This window comes from Anabrus simplex, chromosome 1, assembly GCF_040414725.1.
Source record: "Anabrus simplex isolate iqAnaSimp1 chromosome 1, ASM4041472v1, whole genome shotgun sequence".
Classification (NCBI taxonomy): domain Eukaryota; kingdom Metazoa; phylum Arthropoda; class Insecta; order Orthoptera; family Tettigoniidae; genus Anabrus; species Anabrus simplex.
In genome coordinates this window covers 1,158,205,058-1,158,228,552 of record NC_090265.1, presented here as the reverse complement: position 1 = coordinate 1,158,228,552, position 23,495 = coordinate 1,158,205,058, and the positions used below count along the sequence as shown (strand labels likewise).

Sequence of the window (23,495 nt, the reverse complement as noted above, 5' to 3'; positions counted from 1 at the left end):
AACCCTCCCCTCTGCTCTGCCCCTCTCGCCTCCATTGTTACAAACACCAGTCCTCACCACACAAGGAACAGTACACGACATGTTCCCTACAAGCACGCAAGCGACTGGCTGGATACAACAGGAGAATAAATCAAAACATACTTGTGCTCACAACGCATATCATATAGACATTCTTTAACACAAAAGCATTTTTCTCTCACTTTTATTTTAGACATCCCAACACATCTCAGATTTTCTCACCATTTTACTTCGAAACATGGAACAATTAAACCCACAAGACAAATCTGATGTTGACAAACACTTAATTAGAGTGATAAGAAGATTTTAACTCATTTTACCAAAGTTTGCATCATTTAAAACATGTAAAGAACATGCACCTGTTTTGATATAAGTTAGAACTGTATATTTCAGCAAATGTTTGTAAATAGAGCAACAAGGCCATACCAGTGACACATCATGCTATCATACTAGTGATCATGACCAATATAAGCATTATTTGATAGAATATATCTAATCTATTCGAGAACAGTGCAAATGAACTTTTAGACTTATTTTCGACCTGAAACTTTACAACTCCAATCTTATATAAGTTTATTACAAACTGTATTATATAAACTTAAAAATAAGTAGTGTTTTTAATATTTTTGTATATGTTTTATCAAATAAGGTTTTTCATCATCTAAAGGTGGCCTCTAATAGAGACCAAAACCAGTACTGCTAAATGTATTTGTAATGTGAATACATCAGAAATAAGTCAAGTATTGATTAGATGGGAAATCTAAGTTCATAAATGTGATAATCAAATGAAAAACAGCACAGTTTCTCCCTTTTAATGAACAGTACTTTGGTGGCGTTCAAACAGTGATAACTTCTAGAGCTGGAATGACCCCACCGTAGACAGTGATGAACACTGCTCTGATGTTTTCCGTTAAGCATGCACTCTGCCCATTCCTATCAGCACCTCATAGCAGGAATAAAATAGCTGGAATACTATGATGAACCAGTATATCACATACCAGTAATTATTAGAACATGTATGAACCATGCAGCCAGTCCCTGCTATGAATGGTGTGAAAATATTGCTCATAGGGTCAGTTGGTGCATGCATTTCAGTGGGCTTGGCAGACTGATATGTAATAGCAACAGCTGGCTCGGTGAGGAAAGCAACGGGAAACTACCTCACTCCTTATTTCCCTAGTACGCCTCTTCAGTGGTGCCTAGGCTATTTATGACACCTGTTGGCGGAGCTGCAGAGGATCAAACCAGCCTTCAGGCTGAATACCCAACATACCAACACGTATGAACCAGAGGAATGGCATGCTAAAAATGAAAGTTATCTAACTTCCGAGCTACTTCCCATCACTATTCAAGTAGGCTGTTCTACTGGACATGCAGAAGTAATGCCATCTATCAGAGATGAGTGGGAGAAGAGGAGACAAAGCGCATGACAACAAACAATAGTCAATGTAATGTTATTGTTGATCAATTTTATGGACTTTTGATATTGTAGGCCTTCATATTTAGTTTTCTTCCAACTCTGTGGTATTAGGATATCCTATATAAAGGTAGTCATTCTTCTTTCTTTCATGTTTCTTCACAATTTTTTCCAGTTTCGACAGTCTTTAAAATTTTCTTTGCTGATATGAGCTAACGACCACACAGTTTTCACCTTAATACAATCATGACAAAAACCACTACCTTGGCCAGTTAATATGATTGAAAAATATTTCCATGATAGCAATGCTCAGCATTGACATGGATTAAGCAACGAAAGTCTAAATTCATGAATATCTCTGTTATTATAGCTGGTATGGTAAGACTGCATTATACATAAATGATAGAAAACTATTTTTTCTGTTGATATGTAGTGTTTATCGATAAGACCACTAATGATATAGATGTTGATTCCCATAGGGAATATGAAATATTTGTTCCAAATGAGTAAATTTATAATACCAATATAAATGGTCCGTTATTGGACATTATAAATTTTCCAGCTAACTCATTCCTGGTTGCCAGCATTTCACCCTCGTGTGCCAGGCTGGGCTCATCAGTTGGTACCTAGCACACCTACCAAGACGCTGGCTAGTGCATACCGTGCTACAATTAGCCTACGCAGGTAGGTGTGCTAGGTACCAACTGATGAGCCCAGCCCGGCACACGAGGGCAAAACGCTGGCAACCGGGAATGAGTTAGCTGGAAAATTTATAATGTCCAATAACGGACCATTTATATTGGTAAGACCACTAATAACAATTTGAGAATGAAATTATAGGCTTTCCCTTAAGCTACCATTTCAACCAGTCTAAATAAAATTATTTATACCCTAGATTGTAGTGCCTTATCCCCCAACTTTAGGCCTTCCCTCAAGCTACCATTTCAACCAGCATGAATAAAATTATTTATCGCCTAGATTGTAGTGCCTTATTCCCCAACTTTATGTACCCATTTTCATTACATTCTCTTCACCCATTTTCTCATGACATGCATGCATACATACATACATACATACATACATACATACATACATACATACATACATACATACATACATACTGTACCAGGAAAAGTTGTTGGGCTCTTGAGTACGGGAAAGGTCTCAGGTAGTGTGCGGTACGTAGGAGCCAGTACAGAGAAGGAATTTCGCAGGGTGAATTAATGGATATTTTTTCTGACGAGTTTATTCAAGATCTGAATGAAAATCACCTGGCTTCTATCTCACATTTAAACTCTTGAAATCATCTTGAAAATATATTCTTTCATTGACATGTTCAAAATTAAAATTCAAAACTCTTTAATGGAGATAAAGTTGAACAGAAATATATCCTTTCGTCGAATATGTTTTCCTGAGGCTTGAAAATCAAATCTTATTCTCAACAATTACACTCAAATAAATCCTACAGTTTACCTAGGTTGGTTCCTAAAGTCCAATGAAAATCTTGACTTGTAATTCATAAATTGAATATGACTCAAAGTAAACACTTATTTCATGAATCCTTCATAAATCATAAATTAAATATGGTTTTCAAAAGTTCAAAATTAAACAATGATTCTCATAAATCACTCATGTGAAATCCTACAGTCTTTAAATTGAAATTCGCAGATTGAGTAAGATTTCAGAAAATAAACACCGTTTCAGAAAACCTCAAAGTCCATCTAAATTCACTTTTTTTTTCATAAATAGACATACAGTTCATCCAAATTAATTCCTACAGATTATTTAAATTGCAGAATTGAAATTCACATGAAAATTAAACTTTCATGAACTTGGCACTTGTATTTTACTAACGTAGCACTCAAAATTATGATTGTAAAAAGTGCCTTTGCAATGAGTCAGTGATTGTCTATGCACCATTTTGAAGTTATTCACCACAGTAAAAATTGTAAAGTGCACTCATATCACCTGAGTTCTGCAAGCTGGAACTGATGAAATGCAGCTCCATAGATCGGCAACTGGAACTCCCACTATGTGATCAGCATGAGGTCAAACCAAGCGCCAACACGACGTACCATATTCCATATCCCTCGACGTACCATGAATTATCCCTCGATGTACCACCTATCTCCTCCAACGTCATAACCTGTCCCAAGTTGAATTAGATGTTCGAGTGAATACGAGGTTTAAACATTTGGTCAAGATTTCCGGTGTCATCTAATATAATTGACACATGAGAAAGCTCAATTGACACAGTAGAATGAAAACGTAGCACTATCTGTTAACTGGATGTTTGAAAGTTAAGGGTGACTAGTATTGCACTTTAGAATTATGTGAGTCTTAAATCACAGTCTGCAATTGCACTTCGTAACACAGTATTCAACGTAATACTCAAAATAATAATGGCTTTTTACACAGTCTAAAATGTTAGAAACACAGGTCTCCGTTTGAAGTATTAGCAGTAAAATATTCTCACTTCTTAAATCACAAGTGTTTCTAAATGCACAGTTCATATAAAGTGAGATATTAATAATGGACACAGTTCATGACATTTAGAACACATAGTAATAAGTTCAGAATGAAATGTCAAGTTCACAGTTCGTGGGAACATCGAGCATAAATTCAGTCCATACACGACGCATTCAACAGTCTCTAGAGGTCTCAAACACATGTCTTAAGTAAATTTTTAGTGTAAGTTAGCCTTACTAAAATCCGTACTTCCTATAAACGATGTAAAATGTCCTTCACTCGATTGTCTAATAGCACTGTTCAAAGATTAATTAAATCTGTGAAAATTGTCCACGTTCGATCCTAATGATCATTGAGTTTCTGACTATTATAACACTTTAAACCAGGGCCTCTCTGGGTGCACGGTGCAAAAGACGACTTTGCTTGGATGACCAGAGTGCAGGCTCCCAGTCCTCGATTTGGAGCAATAGCGCTGTCTCTCTCTTTCCCCACGCCTGTCTCCTTCTTCCTCACTTGCTCCGTATCACTCCAAATCCAAGCCGAGTTGAGCCGAGCTTAGCCGAGTAGCCCAGAGACGAAGCATTGGTCCAAGTTGAGCTGAGTGGGATCGATGCACTGTGCACAGACTCTCTGCGCCTCAGTTTGCACACGTGAGATTTTGGGCGTGTGAGAGGACCTGCTTTAAACAGTTCAAAGTCATAGTTCAAATGTGAGAACACACGTAGAAACATCATTAAATTTGGAAATGCATCAACAATAACAAGTTCAAATTATCACACACAGTCCTTTCAATGTTCGTAATGCTGTATCTAAGAATGACAGAGTTCGAATTAAATGCATATTGTAAAATCGACAAGTCCACAACACGGTAAAAATTTATAAATCTCGCACTGTATTGAGTTCCACTTAAATGCACCTTGAAAATTTACAAGTCCACAACTCGGTAGAAAATTCCTAAGTTACGCAAAGTTTGACTTAGATGCACTTTGAAATTTTTGCAAGTCCACGAAGCAACTGAAATTTATAAGTATCGCGTTCTTATACGGCAAACCTTCTAAGTATTTCGGCACAATTTTATCACTTCAACTTCGCGTAGCACGACACAACAACATTATCACCACCTTACATGGTCGAGTTGCAGATTTTAACTGGTTATACTCGGCGAGTCGTTGACCTTTTATACCTGTGGCTGACCAGCACGCTGCTCGAAGCGACAAAAAAAGTGGTTTCATTTCCACTTCGATATCTCTGAAAGTATTGGATGGATTTACTTCAAATTTTGGCTACTTTCCTTTCAGAATGCGGGCTTCACACTGGTGTAGATCATATGTTTGTAACTTAAGCTGTTTGGTAGATATTAAAATGTTTCTAGATCATTCCAGATGGGTGGGTCTACAGCACATGGCGATTACGTCACTCAGCCGGTTCCTTGCCCTGTGACGTTGCACTGTCTCTCTCACTCCTGTAGCAAGCAGCTGAGTTGAGAACATTCGTTCTGCAGGCTGTTTCCAATGTTAAGCTTAGCAATTCTTTAACAAAATGATGAATTATAAATGATGTGCCAGGCCACACACACACACGCACGCACGCACGCACGCACGCACGCACGCGCGCGCGCGCACACACACACACACACAATTTAAAATGGCATTTTCTTACTGTGGACACGGCCAATGCAGAAATACCATTTTTTTTTTTAAATCTTGAGTGTTATGCAGACAAAACTTTTACTTTATATACAGTATATAGATGGAGGTTATAAACAATCTTGCTAGAACTGGTTCTCTCACTGATAAACAGTTATACCTGCTGCTCATATGAGTGAATTTTCTGGTCAAAAGAATCAGTCAGAAATATGACAACCTTGCATCATGTGGGGAAAATTGTACAAATCTTTAAACATTCATGTCAGTAAAGCCCATCCTGCCGAACACCGACAAGCAATCATCTCCAAATATACCATTCAACTGTCAAGATGCTTCTATGGATAGTGACACATCAGTAGCCCATCATGTACCATTTTCTCGCAGTCCTGGACAATCTGAGTTAGGCAAAAATAATCAACCTGAAGACCAAGCAAATATTGCTTGCGGTACTAATAGTTACAAAAATTTGTTAAAATTGTGGAGTAATAGATTCTGTGCAATGCTTGACGACTGTTTTTTAAGTGTTGATGAATTCTCTGCTTTTCTGGTGAACACAGTTGATCTTCTTCCTAGCTCTAAGCACTTGGCAAGGAAATACATCAAGGGCTGACATGTCAAGAGAAATGTGTTAATATGCAGAGAAGTTACATTCACTCTTACCAATCTTCAAGAGCGACACACCATGTCAGAGAAAAGAGACAAAACGAGTACATGTATGAGCTTGCCCAATATCTATTTTAAAACCAGCAGAGGTAAGCCATTCGGATGGTACTTTATAACAATGAAGTGAATTGCGAGATAGAAACAAAAGATGTGTATTTGTTCTTTTCTAATATTTATTCTGTTTGAAATGACAAACATGTGTAAAGAATACATCAAGAACTTAGATATCAAGTACATAGAATAGTACTTAATGATACATATAATCAGATCAACATGAAAGATTAAGTCACTGCAGCTGCTAGAAGTTTCCACATGGACATCGCACCAGACTCGGACCACATTTTTATGAGTGCTGTTAAAAAATTCTGGCTTATAATGTTATCACTCTCATTGCTACAAGGATGCTGCAGACAGTCTAAATACCTCCCTGCTTTAAGCCAGAACTGCTTTTATGTCAAATTCAGGCAGTACTGATGGAAAGCCACATGCCTAATAACTATAAAGCGACCATCCAGAATGAGCAGCCAGGCTGAGTGACTCAGACAGTTGAGGTGTTGGCCTTCTTACTCCAACTTGGCAGGTTCGATCCTGGCTCAGTCCAGTGATACTTGAAGGTGCTCAAATACATCAGCCTCATGTCGGTAGATTCACTGGCACGTAAAAGAAGTCCTGCAGGACAAAATTCTGGCACCTTGGCATCTCCAAAAACCGTAAAAGTAGTTCATGGGACATACAGCCAATAACTTTATTAATGGAATGAGCAACCTACCCGCCTACGACAACATCCAAGTATCTGTTACATACTAATAATACGTAAGTTTTACGTACTACGCCCTTCCTGCGTCCAGGCTGGGTCACGTAAAAGAAATTCTGACCATTCTCTCAGGGTTTTTTGAATGGTAAAATGTTTTACTTGGTATCAGAAAAGAGAATTGATACGCCGAGTGCTATTTGTATCTCCCTGTACATTCAGTGGACGTGTCCATCCAACGTATCTATGGTGCACATGAATATCCAAAGATTCGATTGCCTTAACTCACTGGTACCTTATACTTCTACAACAAGCTATAAATAAACATCAAATAAACCTTAATTACTATGATTTATTGATACAAGGGAAATCTTGGAAGAGAAAAATGGAATAATAATAATAATAATAATAATAATAATAATAATAATAATAATAATAATAATAATAATAATAATAATAATAATAATAATAATAATAATAATAATAATAACAATTTATATTCAATTAATTAACTATTATCTCGTTGACTGAAATTCTCGGTTAGCAATTGTATTCTTCATCTTGATTCCTAATTTCATTATTGATATTTGCTATACTTTCATATTATTTACAGTCTTTGCCAACAAAATTAATAACAAATGCAAATTGTTCATGGGAAGACTTCTGTGATATCGAGGTCATATTCCTCGAAGCTAGGTCTTCTATTTGTTGTAAATATTCCTAAGTATTTACAGAATGCATTAATAAAATATTGCTTGTTAAGATTTATTTACATGTATGCATGTATATCTGCAGCTATGGATTATGTAGGAATGGGTTATCTCATAATATCTTAACTCTACTTCCTCCTAAGCATCGGGAAAAATTTATACGTTTCATTTTATTTAGCACAACTCTGCTTTAGATCAATTGTAATTACCTATTCATTCACATTCATACTTGAAAATAATCTTCCAATATATACAAAGTAGCCATTAAATCTATAATGGTATCTACAACCTTAAATTAGTTTATATGGTTATGTGATCTTGTGTAAATTCATTACAGCATTAGGGAAATGCCATTGAAATACAGTACGGTATTAACTCATCTCTATTCTCATTTATAATAGCCATGACCCTACATGTTACTCTACATATGTCATGCATAATTTAAGAGAGAGCATCTTTTCAGAAGAAAATCGTAAGATAATATGTCCAAGTATAATGCATATTCATTCTTATAAAGAATATCTTTCGAAGACCAAGTGTTAATATCCTATTCTACAAAAGGTTATGATACGTTACAATTCATATTATACATGAATTCTTGACCAATGCAATGTTATTAGATCCCAAACACAAGTGATTCTAGTCTGCGTCAATTACCTCCTTTCTTGCTTACAAAATAATTCCATTTCTTCTTTTATTTTGATGTGGCATACATATTTCTATTCAATTCATCTTATATTTCCTTCTATAACTTCTCTATATTTCCTTCATTTACTTATTTCAACTCTCATCTCTTCTTACTATTCTCAACACTTCATATAATAACTTCCTTTTGACGCATAAGTAGTTTACTCTCATGTTTTCTCCCCATTGGATCTAAATCTTGTTGAATTAAAACATCATTTCTACTGTCAGCTGATACTTCCACGTTTCAGTACATCTCTCTTTATTATAGAAACGTATCATCTATTCCTATTATCTAACCATGTCTTCTGCATTTATATTTTAACCTATCACTTGAAATCTATATAACACTCAAAAATTATCTTCTTAAAAGAACTTCATATCAGCTATGGCATAACATATCCAGATAAAACATCACATGTACATCTAACTAGGATTTTATTATTTTTGCAGATGGCCACCTATCTCCCTTTATATCGATCTAATGAAGAAACTCTTGCGAGAAACTAACATGATATAGGTTATTTTTTATGATTAAACAGCACAATTTCAACACTTTGATAACCAATGATCTATATAATGTTTCTTCCAACCTACGTATTTATTTATGGAAGTTATCTCTTTTTCCGTTGCCTTTGGGATGATTTATGCTTGGTTCATTCTGCGCTGTCAGGGTACGATCTCCATACAGCACGGCTGGCTATACGGTCGTTGTCTGCAATGATGGTCGATCATAGCTCCACTCAGGTAATTCCGAGTAGCCTGTGGTCCGTCTCCTTAAAGATTCATCATCTCATCCTGCTCAATGTTGGAAATACAAAACATACATGCAGTCAGTCGATATATATTAGTATAAGCAAAGCCTTCTAATTTAAAAGATATTAATCTCCTCCTTTAGAGTTTTTTTGGTTAATCTATGGTTTTTATATATCAGACTCCCAATATGTCTGCGAAATTCTCAAATATGTATGTGGTAAATGATTGTTTTATAATTTCTTCTAGCAATGATATTGCGTTCTTGCGATTTCTTAATTCTTTTGTGGGTTCTATTCCCTTGAAGCCTTTAGTCTGGTTGACTTTCAAGTATTGGTAAATACTTTAATTGTAATTGAGGTGTTTCATAATTTTATTGCTGGATTTAGCATTTTATCTGCGTAGAATTTTATCTGATATCTCCTTTTAAGAAATCTTCTTCTTTAATTCTCTTCTGCGATTCAATCTGCTGCTTATTCATGATATGTCTATTCGCTAAGATGGCTAGTCATTTAGTTGTCTTCTGCAGTGTTGGATCCTTTTTTTTATTTTTTTTATCTGACTCCCTTGTTTTGTCTATTTTCACTGCCCTCATGATTATATCTACTTCGACATTGCATCAATCTTAGCTTCTATGGTTTTTATATGAAGTAATTCATTTTACTTGACTCTGCTCTAAGTAATCATGCTCATTTGGAATCAACTGATGTTTCATTTTGGGAATAATGTAATGGAACAGTACCAGTACTAACAATATGTAAAAATGAAGTGCAGTGACTTACCAAAAATCATTCGCTCCTCTCACATGCATCTAAATACTATAGTGACATCATTCACATTGATCAGTGGAAGCACTGTATGGAGGAGGTCTGTTGCAGGTAATGCGGGAAGGAGCAGTGCGCAGTTATATGACGTATACACGTGAATTCTATGCATGTTAGTATTCTAGGGTTAATGGTCTTAGCATTGTTGGTGATTGTTGTTGCTCTTTGTATTCAAATATTCTGTTGTTAGCTTACAGTCAAGTAAATCAGCCAATTCATAAATTTTGATATTTGTTGTTGAAGTCTCCAGCATAGTTTTGAGATAAGTTATTGAGTCACTGTTTTAAACTACTCCCTTTGCACTTCCAATAATTCAGCATTTAAGGGCAATTTTGATTTCTGTTTGTGCATAGTAAAAAAATAATTATTTGTCTACTAACACAATGTTGACAGGCTCCAAACTGCTGTACTCAAACTATTGTAATTCAAAAAGTATTCAAGATATCTACTTCAAACATGGAACATATTCTCATTAGGTTGCTTAGTAATTCTGTACGGTGCCATGCCTTTTAAAGCAGTACCCTTTATGAAGAGGGACCTACACTACCTATGCTTACATCTTTGTCAGCTGTATCAGTCACTGTTGTATTCCAAGACATGAAATTGTAGTCCAAGATTTGATGTAGAAGTTCCAAAATCACTTTTAGAATCACTAACATCGTTACAAATACCCAACGCACTGTCACTCAGTACATCTGATAACCAGTCTGCACATAATTGATCATAAATATTGGTACCTGTCCATTCTATTCCATTCCATTCCATGACTACACCATTTGAAGCTTATAATCTCATCAAGAGATTGTGGCAGGAATCAAGAAAACTTGAGGTGCATTTTTAAAAAAATTCTCGGGGCCCGGCACCAACCATTCACGAGTGTTAACCAGTTATAGTTAGGATTCATGTAAGTGCTATTTAGAAATGTAGTGAAAATAATAATAATAATAATAATAATAATAATAATAATAATAATAATAATAATAATAATAATAATAATAATAATAATAATAATAATAATAATAATATATTTATATTAGGTAGTATCTTGCTTGCTGTATTGGTGTGTAATCCTTTTGATATCTAACCATTTAACTTAATGGTAGTTTTCATTTCTGTTAGAGCATAGTAGGTTAATAATAATAATAATAATAATAATAATAATAATAATAATAATAATAATAATAATAATAATAATAATAATAATAATAATAATCCATCTATGTATTCAGTTTAAACAATTTTTGTATAGTTTCAGTTACCCTGTTATTCCTATTATTTTATAATTAGGATATGCCTGAGTAGTAGGCCTACTCCAGGGTAGTTATTTTATTAGTTAGTATTTCCTCGCTTTACTGTCATTTAATCCTTGTGTAGCATACATCATTTGTTGCCTTTTATATTTTTTTTTAATTCACCGAGCACATTTTTGTAAAATGTTCATAATATTTCATATTTCAGTAAAGAATGGCTGAGGAATGCAGATGTAGGGACTGTGGATATGAGCAGGCATTAAGAAATATGAGGGAAGAGAGAGAACGGAGGACAGGAATGAAGGTAGGTCTCCCTCAAACAATGTACAGGGTACAGTTAGTATACAAGAAGAAGGAAAAAGGAAGGTGAGGGGAAGTTGTGAAAGACCGTGGGATAATGTCTTAAGTGGAAGGAAAATGAAGGTCAGATGCTCTAGTCTGGGGGAGAGTTCACAAGAGGTAACAGTGAGGAATCGGTATGAGTCACTGCAGGCAGAACAGCAAAGGGAACATAAGGAAAAGGGAATTATACCAGAGAAGGAGAATGGTAAGAGGAAGGAGAGAGGTAAGAAATGGACATGTAGAGTACAAGATAGAAAGAGGGAGGTGGAAGAGGGTCATGACAGGGAGAGGAGGGAGAAGGAAGTGGGTACTGCAGCTGTCACGGAAGATCAGGGAGATGAATGGAGGGAATGTAATGAGGTGAAGATGGGTAGGGTGAGGCTCCAGTCATGGGGGACTGTATTGTTAGATATTTGGGGAAAGTGTGCAAAGGAAAGAGAACCAGAGTAGAGTTTTATCCAGGTATTAGGTTAAGGCAGATGTTGAGGAAAGTAGATGGGAAGGAGAAGAGTAAGGAGAAGGTATCAACAACATAGGACAAGCAGGAATAGGTATCACTATTGTTGAGGATATGTGGGATATGGTTATGACAGTGAGGGAGATGTCTAAGGGAGCAGAGATGGTTAGTGGTGGGATATTGTGCAAGAGAGATACTGACTGGAAGGTGATCAGGGGTATAAACGAGACTATGGAGTGGGTACATAGGAAACTGCGTGTGAGATTTGTAGATCATAATGGGTGGGTATGAGATAAAGATCTGTGCTTAGATGGCAGTCTCTTGAACTGCAGGTATATGTACAAGTTAGGAGGTTTAAATAGAAGGGTTATAGGGAGGTACATTCAGGGAAATGAGGTAGACTAGGGAGTGGTGAAGAACAGACAGGGAGCTGGAAGTCAAATAAGGAGGACATAAAGTTGTTAAACTGTAGAGCAAAAGTAATTGTATACAAACATTTACCAGATATTGTAATAGGAGTTGAATCATGGCTAAGAAGTGATAGTATGGATGTGGACATTTTCTCTCAGAACTGGAGGGTAAACATAGAGAGGACAGTGTCGATAGAAGGAAGAGTATTCAGGCTGGTGAAAAAAGATGCTACAAAAAAAAAAAAAAGGAAAGGATGAGAAACATGAAATTCTAGGTGTAAGGCTCATCTCTAAAGATATCAGGCAACTTTATGTTTTTGGGGTGTACAGACCTGGAAAGGGTGACTCTGACACTGAATTACTGTATTTGATAAGATAATCAGCTATTTGGGAAACGACACAGAAAGGAACGGAATTGTAGTGGGTGATCTCAATTTATCAGAACTCAAGAGGTCATATGAATGACAGGAAGCATGACCCATAAATGGTAAATAATCTGGAAATGACAGCTGAATCAGAAAGTGATGGAGCAAACTAAAGGGAAGAATGTTCTAGACATGGTGCTGATAAAACCACGTGATATCTATAGGGAAATTGAAGTGATAGGTGGTATAAGTGATCATGAAGCTATCTTTGTCATAGTTTAAATATGTGATGGAAACTAAAGTTGTAAAAGTAGGACTATTAGGCTGTACCATATGGTTGATAAGACAGGGGTGAAAAAGCTTTTAAAAAGTAATTATGATCATTGGAAAATGGTAAAAAAAATTGTAATCAACCTATGGGACAGGTTAAACTGATTATTTAGGAGTGTTAAAATGGTATGTACCTTTAAAGATGATAAAGAATGGTAAAAACCCACTACATTATAACAGAGAAATAAAGAGATTAAGAAGGAAGTGCATATTAGGAAGAAATAGAGTTAGGAATGGGTATGGAAGTAAAGAGAGATTGAAGGAAGTCACAAGGAAATTGAATTTAGCAAAGAAGTGAGCTAAGGATAACAATGGCAAGCATAATGGGCAGTCATACGAATTTTAGGAAAAAGCAGAAGGGTAAGTTATGTATAGGTACTTTGAGGTTGAAATAGGTTCCAGGAATCATTAATGAACATGGGGAGTGTACTTGAGAGGATTTACTATAGGTAGAAATATTTAGCCAGCAGTACTGGTATACAGAGATAGATAGATATAAGAATAATGTCCAGGTAAAGAAAGAGACTAATACTAGTGAAGTGCTGAAATTTACGTATTTATTTATTTCGTGTCAGAGTGTTGAAAAAACTTAAAATATAAATAAGGTATTTTATACAAACAAAACAAAGTACATTTTATGTCACAAAACATGTTTCACACAATGTCTTCCCAGAAATGGGCAACAGAAATTCCCTCTTCAGTGGCTTGAATCAAGTCTTGAAGTGTACAACGAACAGGGCAGGACTGACAGTCATACAGGTGTTAGGTAGTTTGTTGCTCCCCACAATCGCAGAAGTCTGACTGATCTTTCAGATAACCCCATTTTTTTTAGGTTATCCTTGGATTTACCTACTCCACTCCTCAAACGATTCAGTGCCTTCCAGGTTGTCCATTCCAAATGATGACTAGGGGGTGGAGATTCAGAAGGCACCATCCAATCAGAAAGATGCTCCATTTTTGCTCACCACATATCACAACGTGCTGTTCTTGTTGGTTTATCCAGAGCCTTGGAGACATTGAGGAAACTTTTCCTGGACTTCAGTCTTCTGGGTGAAGGTCGATGTCCAAATAACGGGTGGTTGCTTGTGAGATCCACCTTCGACCGCTCTTGCCTTGCAAAAACTTCTCACCGAATGTCTGGAGAAGAAATACCAGCCAAGCAGTAGAGTTTGTCAGTGGGAGTAGGTTTCAGACACCCAGTTACTATTCTATATGTTTCATTAAGGGCTGCATCCACCCGCTTTGTATGGGCTGACCTGAACCAGACAGGACATGCATACTCAGCTGCAGGGAAACTCAGAGCAAGAGCTGAGGTTCTTAACAAAGTTGGATGGGCTCCCCATTTGCTTGAGCCAAGTTTACAGAGGATGTTATTTCGGGCTGAGACTTTCTGCCCAGAGTTAACACAGTGTTTCTTGTATGTTAAGGTCCGGTCTAAAGTGACACCCAGGTACCTTGGTGTAAAACAATGCTTCAGTTGCTTACCCTCCCACATCATGCACAGCTGTCTAGTAGCTTCTTGATTTTGAAGATGAAATGCACACACCTGGGTCTTAGTCGGGTTTTGCAGTAGCCGGTTCTTCTGATAGTACACTGAAAGTTCCTTAAGTGCATTTGAGAGCTGCATTTCAGTGGTTTGAAAGTCGTCGCACTGATCACTAAAGCCAGGTCATCGGCATAAATGAAGCTTCTTGTATAGGGAAGGCCTCGGCGGGTCATTTGTGTAGATGTTAAAGAGGATTGGTGAGAGGACACTGCCCTGGGGTAGTCCATTCCGTTGATCCCTCCACCTACTGTACTTTCCTTGAAACTCAACAAAGAAGTGGCAATTCTGCAGGAGAGTTTCAACAATCTTCATGAAACCATAGTCTCTGGTGAAGTTAAATAGAGCTTGGTGATCAAAGTTCTAAGATGCACTGTGTCGTACACTGCTGTAAGGTCCACGAATAGCATTCCTGTGATTTTACATCTTTCAAACCCAGCCTCTGTGTGGTGAGTTAAATTGAGCACCTGTGAAGTGCAGTTCCTTCTGGATCTAAAGCCCGCCTGTTCTGGAATAAGATGTTGATCTACTTTAGATGTGAGGCGCTCAAGTAGGATCCTCTCAAATATCTTATACAGGTGACAAAGTAATGATATTTGCCTGTAGCTCTTAGGATCTAATTGATCCTTACCTGGTTTCAAAATAGCCATCACTCGAGACTTCCTTCATACCTTAGGTATCCGTTTACTCTGCAGGCAATTGTTTAGAAAATCAACAACCTACTTCCTTGCTCCGGACCTGTAGCCTTGCCATTTTTGGATTTGTTTATGGCTTTTTCTAGTTCCTCTAAGGTGATATTATTAGTGAGGTCACTAGACTCCTTATCTATTTGGTGTTCTATTTTATCTATGATAACAAAGATATTTACAAAAAGATACAGAAGTTGAAAACTAGAAAAGCAACTGTAATTGATATGTGTTTTAGAAATATACTGGGCTGGAATATACTACCATATCTGAAGTACTTATATAATTGCTGTTTGTTTGAAAAAACTATACCAAATGAATGGAAAGTTGCTATAGTAGCTTTTGTGTACAAAGAAAAGTGTGATAAAGATGAAGTGGATAATTGTAGGGCAGTCAACTTTACATGTGTTGCATGTAAGCTCTGGGAAAGTACTCTTTTATTATTTTTAGACTTGTTTGTGAAATTACTAAGTGGTTTGATAGAAGGCAGTTCAAGTTTAGGAAAGGTTATTCAGATGAGGCTCTACTTGTAGGATTCTAGCAATATATAGTAGGGATTTTAGATTCAGGAGGTCAAATAGACTACATCACTATTGCCCAATCCAAGGCTTTTGTTGGGTAGATCAGGGGAGACTACATACAGAAATGAGGACCATTGGACTATTGTCACGGCCACCAAATTAGGCGGGTGAGGAAAACTGCACTGTCGTCAGATATGGGAACGGCGAAGCGACAGATGGTCGAGAGTCGCTTACCTCCGAGCACGGATTGGCAATGCTAATCGTGCAGTGCTGTCTAGTTGAAGCCCATCCGCTCCAGTCCACCTTACCCAAGTCGTTCCCTGTAATGCGGCTCTTGAGCTCGCACCATAAGTGCAGTTAAAGATGGATAGTGAATTTGTTCAGCCTGGTGTTTCTTCGGGTCTATTATCTTAAGAGGACGAAGTAAGTGCAAGAAATTAACAAGGAACTCCTCTGAAGCGTCGTCGGTTGGAAGGGCTAAAGAAGAAGGATTTAGCCAGCCAGACAAAATCCGTAATTGTGAATGTATTGCAATACGTGCAGAAGCTAGTGGCCGACTCAAATATTTTGCAGACTGTGAGCTTCAAGAAAAGCCAAGAATTGACTGCAACAATGTATAATGTTAGCTTTCGTTTGGTCCAGAGATGTGTTCATGAAGCGAAATATTCACCCAACCATAAAATACTTTCATCTCCAAGGAAAGCTTGATAAATTAGCTCTCTCTTGGGGCCATGAGATAGTAAGGTTGCCACCCTACCACTGTCAGTACCACCCAATTGAAATAATTTGGGCTCAAGTCAAGAGAGAAGTGGCAGAGAGGAACAAGACATTCAAAATAAAGGACGTAGAAAAACTCACGTCAGAAGCCATCGTCTGTGTCATTTACATGATTGCTTTCCGGGCAATTATCCAGGAAACCTACAAGACTCACAGAAATATGTTTCAGATAAAAAATGTAAGTCAGGCGATTTTTTACATTTTTCCCCCAGACTAAATTTTATTGGCTGAAGAAATAAAAATTTGGCCGCTTACTGAAATTTTCAATACATGATTCTACGGATTTAAATTTACTCGTTCAAGATTTTATTTTTAATAATTATTTAAAGTGGTTTATATGGAAAATAGTTATACCACTGAAATCAGGAGTCTTTTCTGAAGCTTGTAGTATAATTATTGTTTCAAAACATTGTATTAAGTAACATCAGGAGCTTGAGAGAGAACAACCTGCCTCGTGCTCTGAAAGAAGTCTACTGTTGCAAATACTTCTAACTCATAATATTACAAGCTATCTTTGTCACCGTCAAATGATTCCACTTTTATATGCTTTTTCAACTAGAATATCTACAAACTCACAATTTACAACATTTGAACATCACTTCAAATTTTGAGATGGTCCATAGTGATCCTATTTGAAACTGTTCTTCAACTTCTATTCATCAACTTCATATCCTCAACGTGTTCTACAACTTCACCATATGCATCTGACTTTCGTCTTTTATCTTCAAGATCATGATGAACTTCGGATCTCTCGACTAACTTTGACTTTTATTCTCTCCTCTTTACTTTGATTATATAAGATTTTTCGCCATCGTCTAATTATAACCGCCATGACTATCAACTTTACTTTTATGCAATCTTACTACTTGTTGTATAACAATCTGTTGTTTTATCCATTGTACTTATTTTAGCAGCCTTCTAATGTTAATTTTGTTAATACTTCCACTATTGTATCTCATCACATTGTATTTTCAAACCATCATTGTTATTTTTAATGTTATTTTACTTCAAATCTCTTCAAGATTTTAAAATTCATTTCATTACTACATGTCATTTAGACGCTTATTTTTAATTTAAGGTTAAGACTATGGCTGATGATGCCTTCAGGGAAGGCGAAACATGTCCCACTATTAGCTAACAAATTTATGTAAATCATCCAAGACGATTTTGTATTGATTAGGTGGTCTAATAAATAACTTATTGTTATTATTTCAATCTAATATCATCAATACGGACCAAAAATGATATTTATTACATGTAATGATGTGCTCAGTTAGATATTTCTTCGCCAGTTGCTACATAACCTTGGCAACAGCGTAATTTCTCTGACGTGCCTAACTTGGTGGCTGCGACAATAAATGAAAGAGTGGTTGAATGGGAGGCTAAATTTCTAGAAAATATAACTCAGAGAATTAGAGTAGGAGAATCCTGATCCTGTAACAAATAAGAGGGAGGTCCTTCGGGGCAGTGTTATTGGACCTTTGTGTTATCTGATGTGTATAAATGATATGAGTAAAGAACTGGAATCACAGAAGGCTTTTTGCAGATGATGTCATACTGTACAGAGTAATAAATAAGTTACAGAATAGTGAGTGATTACAAAAAGACCTCAACACTGTTGTGAGATGGACAGCAAACAATGGTATAATAGTAAATGGAGTGAAAATCTAGGTTGTTACTTTCACCAAGAGGAAAAGTCCTGCAGTTTTAATTACTATATTGGTAGTGTGGAAATGCCTCCTGGGGATCACTATAAGTACTTATGCCTCAATATAACGAAAAATCTTAATTAGGGCAATCACATAAATGAGGTTGTAAACAAAGGATAAAAATCTCCTTTTGGTCACCTCTTATGACAGGCAGGAAATACATGGATGTATTCTACCACCCCCACCTCCAGAGGAATCAATGTGCAACTCTCATCAGGATTAATTGATTCAAGAATTGAAAATCATCCAGAGGGAAGCAGTGCAGTTTGTTCTAGATGAGTTCTGACAAAAGACTAGTGTTACAAAAATATTGCAAACTTTGAGCTGGCAAGACTTGCGAGTAAGGAGAGGAGCTGCTTGACTAAGTAGTATGTTCTGAGCTTTCAGCAGAGAGATGGTGTGGAATGATATTAGTAGATGAATAAGTTTAAAGTAGGAAATATAAAGAAGATGAAGTTGGAATTCAAGTAGACAATTTAGGGCAAATATTCATTTACAGGAAGAGGAATGAGGGACTGATATAATTTACCAAGGGGGATGTTCAGTAACGTTCCAACTTCTTTGAGATCATTTAAGAAAAGACTAGGTAAACAACTGATATGGAAGTTGCCACCTGGGCAACAGACCTAAATGTAAATCAGTGGTGACTGATTGATCATAATACCAGTTAACTCCTGTTCTTAAAGGAGAACACAACACAAAAACAAGTATTTCGTTATTCATTGCTAAAGATGTATTATGGGAATGTAATAACAATGCCATTAATCTGATGCCTCTATGTCCAACCATTCTCAAGTTATGTGCGGAAGTAGTAACTGGTCGTGATGTCACTGCGCTGTAGAGTCTACCTGGTGGCCTTGACGCTGGGAGTAACCTCGCGCAGTCTTTTCCCGCACTCCATCTGCTACTGCCGTGTTCTTCTGTTGCCAGTGTTAGTGGGATTATTTTTATTTATAATGGATGTAAATATAATTCGTCCATATCAGTAGGAGCCAGAACAAACGACGTTTGCTGATGTCCATTCAGATAGCGATCTTGACATGGATATGCTAAACACTACAGGCCGTGCCGGCACGCGAATTTGGTGTAAATGTAATGAGTGTACCATCATGGATACGGATGAAGAAAGTGTATGCTGTTGTGAATTAGACAATGTAAAAGCAGTGAAATCTGAGAAATTTATGTGTATAACAAGAAATCCCTCATTTACAAGGCTTATTTTAGACTGTGAAGTACTGACAATGACAAGGCATAATATGAGCTTAAAAACAAAGAATATGGCAAGGAAACGTTTACTGACAGCTTTAAATCCATCAAATAGAACTTGGCATTTTATTTGTTACAAACAGTTCACTTCGTGGGTAAATTCATGGACTGCGATTGTTAAAAAGAACAGAGTTGGCATACCATCATGTGTTGACAACACCATAAGGAACACATTTCCGGAACCCGATGGCACCTATGTGGGCTTCAAGCTGTAAATGAAAAAATGAAATTAAAACAGTAGAATTATGTAAGAGTTTCCTAAGCTTGTTTGTATGATAAATATAGATAATGTATAATTTTGACATGAAGTACGGTACCTCATTTATTGCTGCGAGTGAAATCGTGAGAAGTGCTTCTTGATCAGGTCGTCATTGGAAGGTTGAGGTATTGGAGCGTTGTTTTTAGGCAGTGATAGATCCATTGCTTGATCTTCAGGTGAGGCTCTACTATAGTTAGTTTGCAAGAGATTTATTTTGTTCATTATTGCCTTCTTCCATCTATCGCTTGACGCTTCATATTTCTGTTTTATCACCCAGGCTCCTGTTGATTTTGAGTACTGAGTTTTGATACCAGCTTTCAATTTATTGATGTTCCAATTATAGTCCAATGCAGTAATCACTGACCTAAGCTTTAAGCCTCTGTACAAGAAATGAACTCTTTTAGGAGCATATTTCAAACGAAGGTTGTGATAACTTTCTAGGCTTCTGTGTTTTATATGTTCCACATCTTTTAAAAAAAGATTTGTCTAAAACTATTTTCTTCAAGGCTTCATATGAACTTGAATTTCCTTTAATCCACATTTTCTTTCTCTCTTCCTCCTCCGTTAATGTATCGTGCTCACAGGATTTCCATTCACCGTTTTCTAACCACTTATGCTCATTTTTAAGTGGTGCAAAATTGACGTAAATTTATCAATTAACACAAAACTGTTTCCATTACATGTTTGTGCTGCCCACCATAAATGATTATTTATACTGGCCTTCCACGCTTGAACTTCTGAATGATTTTTACCTAGAGCTTTCATCTTTTTCATTAGACTTTTAGATATGTGCCAAACATCAAATTCATGTTCAATATCAGGATACTGCATTCTCAGTAAATACCTTACTCCTTTGTGTCTATCGGAAAGGAAGAGTTTTATATTACAATTTTCTTCCTGTGCAATCTTCCTCATTGCGATTTCACATGCAGCCCTTTCAAGATCACCTTTCACCATCACTCTCTGAACAAGTTGCAAATGAGCTATGCTGCCTGTATTTATATCCATTAGTGAATACACTAAATATTTGGCTGAAAAGCCGGGAGAATCATACTGGCCATCTCCAGCTAACCAAATGTGTTTGGCACTGCTTTTCAAACAATCAATAACATTAGTCCTTTCTTGATCCCAAGCACCTTCCATTAGTTACTCTATGAATAATTCTATCATATACAGTTTGTGACATCATATGTAAGTTAATGGAATTGCAGAGTGACCGAAATGGTTCAAACAGAATGCCTGACAACAATAATGCTGATGATATTAGGACATTTGCTTCCGGTTTCTTTCCTTCCATAGGTTCAGAATACCAACGGACTTTATTACCACAATCACAAAGTGATTTTACGCACAACATAGTCCCTTTAATGTAATGTGAAATGTTTTTCACTTTACTTTTACAAATGTAACAAATTTCAAAGAGTGTGAGCAAACTTGTCCCCGCTACAAAGAAATATGAACCTGTAATATGTACATCGTTCTGAGTGTGTTCATTATCAGTATCACTAATATAACTTTCACTGTCACTTTCATCTGCTTCATAGAAACTGTCATTCGACTGTTCTCCCATTACGTCACTGTTCAAGGCTGTGCCGGAAGTTGCAACGTCGAAGTATTTTCTAGCTATTTCACTTCCTAACTCACACTATATTTCTATACTACATTCGTGTCTGTCTGGTGAAATATTTTCTCTCATATCATTCTGAATGTCGTGCACATCATTATCGTTATCACTTTCGTTTAATACTGTGTCAACAAACTCCCTTCATCTTTTAGCCTCATACCTTTCGGTCCTGCTCTTTTTAGTTTCTGACGAGTACTCCCACAGTGTATTTTGTGAAGTGGCTTCCATATGAATTAGCATTGCTGCCTGAGAAGTATCTCCATCTGTCGACGCCAGACATCTTATTGAAGGAACAGACCCTGGCTTCAATTTCGGAGCTTGCAGCCTTTCCGTAGGCATCACCTTCATTTTCAAAAGGTGTGTTTCATCATAGTCTGTATTTTTGAAATGCACTGAGCACACAGTAGCTCCCTTACCGGGAGAAAAGTGTTTCCTCTTGCAAAATTGTACCCAACTGCTAAACCTTCGAGGCGACTTACTTCGATTTGGAAACCTATGGAAATGTATTTCTTTCTCTCTACACTTTCGGTTTCTACTCGTTGTGTTGTTACAGCTGTACACACTACAGGAAGGCATTTTGACAAACAGTCACCGCACTATTATAATAAACAACACTTCAAGTAAACGGAAGAGCGGCTGAGTGCGTACTGCAATAATAAACTGGATGGCTCGTTCAGCGCTTACAGTGCAGTGGCGTCACAGCTACTCGTGTTTCCTTAGTTCACCGGCTTATGGAGCGGCGCACAGCAAAAGCAAATATATAGTTGAACACTGTTCGATACACTCTTTGATTCTGAGGCAACTTGATTTTTGCGTTGTGTTCTCCTTTAACATTTTCACTCCAGTGGACTGCTGTAGGAATCGGAGGAGAGTTGTGCCGGGTAGCTGGTGGACTGCTGTAGCAATTGTGTGCTGTTTGCCTTTTTGTGTTTTTTATGGTAGACTGCTGGAGAAGTTCAACTGTCACAATATCTAGCGGTTGTGTTGCGAGTCTATAGTTACTAGTAGAGGCACAAGATATGAGGAACAATCAGCGAGTGCAAGTGACTTTCACGCTCGTCATTTGCATTTGCCGTGTAATATTGCTGTTCACTGCCAATGTATTAGTGCTTATTCAGGTAGCTTCAACACATTGTGGTACCATATTTCATCATTCATGAGCAACTGTGTACCATGGATGAAGCTCTTATTCTCATACTGGGCAGTGGCTTTGAAGAAAATGAAGACAGGCAGGATTTAAATCTGTCAATGTTGTGTCCAACACTACAGATCTAAAAGAAAGATGGGGAGCTTTGCACGTGCATCCACTCTCACTTTGCCAGAGTGAAAAGGTTAATATTCCACAACCATCTTGAAGATACACAGCAAATGAAGGTTTTATGAGAATTTTCAACATTGTTTATGGAGTGCTTCTAACAGAGATGTTTTAGCAAATGCCAACATGGATAATAAAAGTTTATTAAGATGATGATTGCAACATATGAAGCAACATAGAGATGTTCTTGAGAGCGAACTAATTCTGCACTAAGTGTGTCTGAAATTAGTGTTGCATTTATCAATCAATCAATCAATCAATCAATCAATCAATCAATCAATCAATCAATCAATCAATCAATCAATGTTCTGCATTTAGGGCAGTCGCCCAGGTGGTAGATTCCCTATCTGTTGTTTACCTAGCCTTTTCTTAAATGATTGCAAAGAAATTGGAAAATTATTGAACATTTCCCTTGGTAAGTTATTCCAATCCCTAACTCCCCTTCCTATAAACGAATATTTGCCCCAATTTGTCCTCTTGAATTCCAACTTTATCTTCATATTGTGATCTTTCCTACTTTTAAAGGCACCACTCAAACTTATTTGTCTACTGATGTCCTCCCACGCAATCTCTCTACTGTCAGCTCGGAACATACCACTTAATCGAGCAGCTCGTCTCCTTTCTCCCAAGTCTTCCCAGCCCAAACTTTGCAACATTTTTGTAATGCTACTCTTTTGTCGGAAATCACCCAGAACAAATCGAGCTG

General features: G+C 37.0%; 1 protein-coding gene across 1 annotated transcript in view; it reads left to right on the top strand.

The window, feature by feature from the left end:
* Positions 1-23,495, top strand: part of LOC136877025 (xaa-Pro aminopeptidase 1) — a 279,859-nt gene that overhangs the window by 168,822 nt on the left and 87,542 nt on the right. The gene's annotated exons all lie outside the window — the stretch shown is intronic.